This window comes from Triticum aestivum, chromosome 3B (assembly GCF_018294505.1).
Source record: "Triticum aestivum cultivar Chinese Spring chromosome 3B, IWGSC CS RefSeq v2.1, whole genome shotgun sequence".
NCBI classification, from domain to species: Eukaryota; Viridiplantae; Streptophyta; class Magnoliopsida; order Poales; family Poaceae; genus Triticum; species Triticum aestivum.
The window spans coordinates 461,805,424-461,812,027 of NC_057801.1; the positions used below are offsets into that span (position 1 = coordinate 461,805,424).

The 6,604-nt window shown below is 48.4% G+C and overlaps 1 protein-coding gene across 2 annotated transcripts in view; it reads right to left on the bottom strand.

Annotated features, from left to right (window-relative positions):
- LOC123070369 (kinesin-like protein KIN-6) overlaps positions 1-6,604 on the bottom strand; it is a 27,942-nt gene that overhangs the window by 9,598 nt on the left and 11,740 nt on the right. The gene's annotated exons all lie outside the window — the stretch shown is intronic.

Sequence of the window (6,604 nt, forward strand, 5' to 3'; positions counted from 1 at the left end):
TATCACCGTCCGCTTTCAGAGGTCACGTGCAACAAGTGCCAACAGAAGGGTCACTATGCCAACAAGTGTACCAACCAGAGGCGTCTTCCTCCTCCTCCTCCTGTCAGATCGGCAAGTACAGCTGTGGTCAAGCACAATCCCAAGAACGCCAAGGTCAATATGGTGAATGCAGCTCAGGCAGAGGATTCTTCAGATGTGATCATGGGTAACCTTCTTGTTAACGATGTTCCTGCGAAAGTTCTTTTTGACTCTGGTGCATCGCATTCCTTCATGTCATTTCCTTTTGCATCGGAGAACAATTTTAGCACTAGGGCATTACCTAGAGCTATGCAAGTCGTCTCTCCAGCTAAGCGACTAAGTTCCAGTATGGAGGTGCCGGATATTTCAATCTTGATGGGTGATTTCAAGTTTCTCGCTTCTCCTATGATTCTTGGCAACTCGGATATCGATCTTATTCTCGGGATGGACTGGCTCTCTAAGCATAAAGCTCAGCTTGATTGTGCAGCCAGGCAGATTCAACTGACTCATTCGTCTGAGGAGGTCATTGTATTTGCCGCTCGGGATAATTCCATCCGGTTGTTTTCTCTCAATGAGAAGGGTGAATTGGATGCTATTTCGCGGATTCCGGTTGTTTGTGAGTATCAAGACGTCTTTCCAGAAGAACTTCCAGGGATGCCTCCGCACCGGCCAGTTGAATTCGTTATTGAACTTGAGCCTGGTACGGAACCTGTGTGCAAACGTCCCTACAAGCTCGGCCCCGAAGAGTTGAAAGAGTTGAAGAAACAACTCGATGAGCAAGAAAGATTGGGTCTCATTCGGCCTAGTACTTCTCCGTGGGGTTGTGGTGTTCTTTTTGTGAGGAAGAAGGATGGATCGAGTCGACTTTGTGTTGATTACCGTCCAGTAAACAAGAAGACCATCAAGAACAAATACCCACTTCCCAACATCAATGAGCTATTCGAACAACTCAAGGGTGCTCAAGTATTCTCCAAGCTTGATCTTCGTATGGGTTATCATCAGATTCGTATTCGTGAGCAAGATATTCCCAAGACGGCGTTCAGAACAAGCTTTGGTTCATATGAATACACCGTCATGTCTTTTGGCCTCGCCAACGCTCCTCCGACGTTCTCTCGCATGATGAACTTTATCTTCAACCCATACACCAATGAATTCGTTCTGGTCTATCTCGACGACATTCTGGTTTTCTCGAAGAACAAGGAAGATCATGCCAAGCACTTGTGTTTGGTTCTTGACAAGCTCAGAGAACATCAGTTCTACGCCAAGTTCTCCAAGTGTGAATTTTGGCTAGATGAGGTTCTTTATCTTGGTCATATCATCTCCGCCAAGGGCATTTCCGTGAATCCTGAGAAGGTGTCTGCAATTGTGAATTGGGAACCTCCTCAGAATGTAAAGCAACTCCGCAGTTTCCTCGGTCTCGCAAGCTATTGCAGAAGATTCGTTGAAAACTTTTCTAAGATCGCCAAGCCTCTCTCAAATCTTCTTCAGAAGCACGTCAAGTACGTTTGGTCTCCGGAGTGTGATATTGCTTTCAACTCTTTGAAAGAGAAATTGATCACTGCTCCAGTTCTGACTCCACCTGATGAAACCAAGCCGTACGAGGTCTTTTGTGATGCCTCTCTCCAAGGTCTCGGTGCTGTACTGATGCAAGAGAAGAAAGTTGTTGCTTATACCTCTCGCCAGTTAAAACCTAATGAGAAGAACTACCCCACTCATGATCTCGAGTTGGCGGCAGTGGTGCACGCTTTGTTGACTTGGAGACATCTTCTATTGGGAAGGAAAGTGGATATTTTCACTGATCACAAGAGTCTCAAGTACATCTTCACTCAGCCTAATCTCAACCTCAGGCAGACTCGATGGGTCGAAATGATTCAAGAGTACAATCCGAGTATCGAGTATACTCCAGGCAAGGCTAATGTGATTGCTGACGCTTTGAGCAGAAAAGCATATTGCAATAGTCTGATTCTCAAGCCTTATCAACCCGAGCTTTGTGAAGCTTTCCGCAAACTTAATCTGCAAGTTAATTCCTCAAGGTTTCCTCGCCAACCTTCAAGTTTCTCCTACCTTAGAAGACCAGATTCGCCAAGCCCAACTTCTTGATGCTATGGTGAAGAAGGTGAAGTTTGGTATTGCAAAGAGTCAGTCCAAGTACAAGTGCTTCCGACTTGATGACAAGGACACTCTCTTCTTCGAGGATCGAATTGTTGTGCCCAAAGGTGAACTCCGTAAGATGATCATGAACGAGGCTCACAACTCTCTCCTCTCCATCCACCCTGGTAGTACGAAGATGTATCAGGACCTCAAGCAAGCTTATTGGTGGACTCGAATGAAGCGCGAAATCGCTCAATTCGTGAATGAGTGTGATGTCTGCAGAAGAGTGAAGGCAGAACACCAAAGGCCAGCTGGTCTCCTCCAACCTCTTGCCATTCCAGAATGGAAGTTTGACCACATTGAAATGGACTTCGTGACTGGGTTTCCAAAGTCCAAGCGTGGCAATGATGCTATATTTGTTGTCATCGACAAGCTCACCAAAGTGGCTCATTTTCTGCCTATCAAAGAGTCAATCACTGCAGCTCAATTGGCGGAACTCTATACCTCTCGCATTGTCTCTCTGCACGGTATTCCTCAAGTGATATCTTCAGACCGTGGCAGCATCTTTACCTCCAAGTTTTGGGATTCTTTTCAGAAGGCCATGGGCACCAACATCCGCTTCAGCACAGCTTTCCATCCTCAAACAAGCGGTCAAGTCGAGCGTGTCAACCAAATTCTTGAAGATATGCTCAGGGCTTGTGTGATCTCCTTCGGCATGAAGTGGGAGGATTGTCTTCCTTATGCTGAATTCTCATACAACAACAACTTTCAAGCAAGTTCGGGCAAGGCCCCCTTTGAAATTCTGTATGGCAGGAAGTGCCGTACCCCTCTCAACTGGTCTGAAACCGGTGAACGTCAGCTGCTGGGTAATGACTTAATCACAGAAGCAGAAGAGATGTGCAAAGTCATTCGTGATAACCTCAAAGCAGCCCAGTCCCGCCAGAAGAGCTACTATGATAGTAAGCACCGTGATCTGGTTTTCGAGATCGGAGATCATGTTTACCTCCGCGTCTCTCCCATGAAAGGTACTCGTCGCTTCGGTATCAAAGGGAAGCTTGCCCCTAGATACGTGGGACCTTTCAAGATTGTCAGCAAGAGAGGCGACCTCGCCTATCAACTCGAGCTTCCTTCAAACTTTGCAAATGTTCATGATGTGTTCCACGTCTCTCAGCTTCGAAAGTGCTTCAAGACTCCTGACCGCACCGTCAACTTCGAGGACATTGAGCTCCAAGAAGATCTCTCCTATCGTGAGCACCCAGTTGCTATTCTTGAAGAGACTGAACGCAAAACTCGCAACAAGTCAATCAAATTTCTCAAAGTCAAGTGGTCACACCATTCCGACCGTGAAGCTACCTGGGAACGCGAGGATCACCTCCGTTCTGAGTACCCGGAGTTCTTTCAGTCCTAGATCTCGGGACGAGATCTTTTCGTAGTGGTGGAGTGTTGTAACGCCCCAGATGTAACTTTCCATATTTGTATCCAACTCTTGCCGTCTCCGGCGCTAAGTTATATTTATTTCTCGGGTTGGGTCTTTGTCTTCGTGTGTGTTGTTTTCGTTTTCATGCATCTCATATCATGTCATCACGTGCATTGCATTTGCATACATGTTCATCTCATGCATTCGAGCATTTTCCCCGTTGTCCGTTTTGCATTCCGGCGTTTCGTTCTCCTCCGGTGGTCATTTCTAGCTTTCTTTCTTGTGTGGGGATTAAACATTTCCGAATTGGACCGAGACTTTCCAAGCGGCCTTGGTTTACTACCGGTAGACCGCCTGTCAAGTTTCGGGTCATTTGGACTTCGTTTGATACTCCAACGGTTAACCGAGGGACCGAAAAGGCCTCGTGTGTGTTGCAGCCCAACACCCCCCCAAATTTGGCCCAAACCCACCAAACTCTGCTCCATGTCCTAGAGCGTTCGATCACGATCGTGTGGGCGAAAACCGCACCTCATTTGGACTCTCCTAGCTCCCTCTATGCCTATATATACACCCCTCCGTTTTCGGATCTCTCCCTCTCCCCGAAACCCTAAAAAAAACAGATCCCCGCCAGATCCGCGCCGACGGACGTGTCCGCCCCCGGCCGGACAGCGTCCGCCGCTGCAGCCCGCCCACTCGGGGGCCGCCACGTCACCCCCGCCGCCGCCGCCTCCCACCGCGGCCCGGGAGCCCGCATCCGGCCCCCGCGGCCCGGTGAGCTCCGCCGCCGCCCGGGACTCGCCTCCCGCCGGGATCCGCCGCCTCCCCGACCTCCGGCGACCGGCGCCGTCGCCGCCGCCGCACCGGCCGCCGCCGCGCCGCGCGCCCGCGCCTCCGTGGCCGCGCCCTCGCCCGCGGCCGGCCCCGCCGGCCACCTCGCCGCCCCTCGTCGCCCCGGCGACCACCGGATCCGCCCCGGCCGCCTCCTCCCGCGACTCCGGCGGCCAAGTCCGGCCAGCTACAGTGTTCCCCGCCGCCGCCTCGGAGTCCGTGCCCGATCCAGATCTGGATCTGGGATATTTCGGTTGACCTCTCTCCCCCGAAACCCTAATTTTTCGTGCTATCTTTGACTGCTTGTATCTCCGCAACCGTAGCTCCGTTTTGGGTGTATGATATATCAAAATCTTCGCCTCGACATGTACATCATTTCATTCCATTGCATCATTTGCATTTGAGGTCATCTTGATACCCAAAATGCTGTTAGAAGGAGGCTTCGTGAGTTAAATTGCAGATCCGTTAGTTCATCATGCACTTTTGTCATTTTTGCTATATTTAATTCGTGCATGATATGCCTGTGCCCCTTTGGGATGTATTGTGAAGCATTTTGTCTTCTTTCCAGAGGTGCCACCCATGCATTTTTAGGATGTGTGTGTTGTCTTGTGCAAGCTTGCGAAGTAGGGTACCTGAGAATGCAGATTTCAGGGACTTAGTGATTTTCACTAAGTCTGGGATATTTTAGTTCATGATGCTATATGTCCAGCTTGTTTCCTAGTGATCCGTGCCTCTTTTGAGGATGATCAGTAAGGGAGTTTTGATATTTATGTTATGCTCTATCCATCCATGTCTTTGTTGGCATTTGTGGAGTGCTCTAGGTTGACTCAATCGAGCTCAACTTTTGCTTCGTTGTTAATCTGGGCAGATCGTCAACTTGTTTGCGATTTCGCCGATGCTACCGTTAGCGTTCCATGCATGCTATGCCTTCGTTCTTGCCATGAGTAGCTAGCACTTTGTGCCTTCTTGTTGGTGATATGCTTTCCTTGCCATGTCTTGCACCGTAGTGAGTGCATCGAGCTCGTTTACATGCCTTCGTGAGTTAAATTTCAGCATGTCTCAGTTTTCACTAAGTCTGAAAACTGATTGTGTTCGAGCGATGTTCGTAAGCTCGGTAGAGTATTTTGTGAACCCTTTTGGCCCCAGGTCACTTTGGGTGTTTTATTAAGCTTGTTGAGTAGCTCCATGCCATGTTCTTACTTGTCATGTTCAGGTCCTCTATCATGTTGTTTTGCTGCTCCGAAGAGAGCTTCGTGATCTGAAATTTCAGACTAGTGTTAATTTCACTAAGTCTGAAATCTGTTTTGCATTTGCGTTTTAGCCATGCTTGTTTGAACCTCTTAATGGATGAATTTGCCTATGGCTCAGTGCTAGTGTTTTGTCAACCATCTTGTGTACATCACTGCCATGTATTTTATTTTCATGTTTGGTGGCTGTAGCATGTTCATTTCGTTGCATTTAGATGCCTACTTGCTGTAAATCGCAGACCGATGTCATATCTTAAACGCTCGCCATTTCCAAACCGTAGCTCCGATTCCTATGATCTTTATATCGTTTTCAAGCGATTTCATCCCCTCTATCCAGTGGCACACTTGGTTTTCCAAGTTGATGCCAGGTTCATGCATTTCCTGTCATATCTTGCATATTGCATCCCGCATCGCATCCCGCATAGCATATCGTCATTTCATCATATTGCTTGGTCTTGCCCGTGGTTGATTGTGTCCTTGTTGCTTGTTTGTCTTTGGGTAGAGCCGGGAGACGAGTTCGCTACCGAGGAGCCCGTTGAGTTTGCTTGTGAGGATCCAGTCAACTCTGACAACTGTGCAGGCAAGATGATCATACCCTCGAAATCACTACTATCTTTGCTATGCTAGTTTGCTCGCTCTTTTGCTTTGCCACTGCTACGATGCCTACCTTTTGCTTGTCAGCCTCCCAATTGCCATGTTGAACCCCTAACCCACCATTGTCCTAGCAAACCATTGATTGGCTATGTTACCGCTTTGCTCAGCCCTTCTTATAGCGTTGTTAGTTGCAGGTGAAGATTGGAGTCGTTCCTTGTTGGAACATTTATTTACTTGTCGGGATATCATTATATTGCTATGTTATCTTAATGCATCTATATACTTGGTAAAGGGTGGAAGGCTCGGCCTCTCGCCTAGTGTTTTGTTCCACTCTTGCCGCCCTAGTTTCCGTCATATCGGTGTTATGTTCCCGGATTGTTGCGTCCCTTACACGGTTGGGCTATAATGG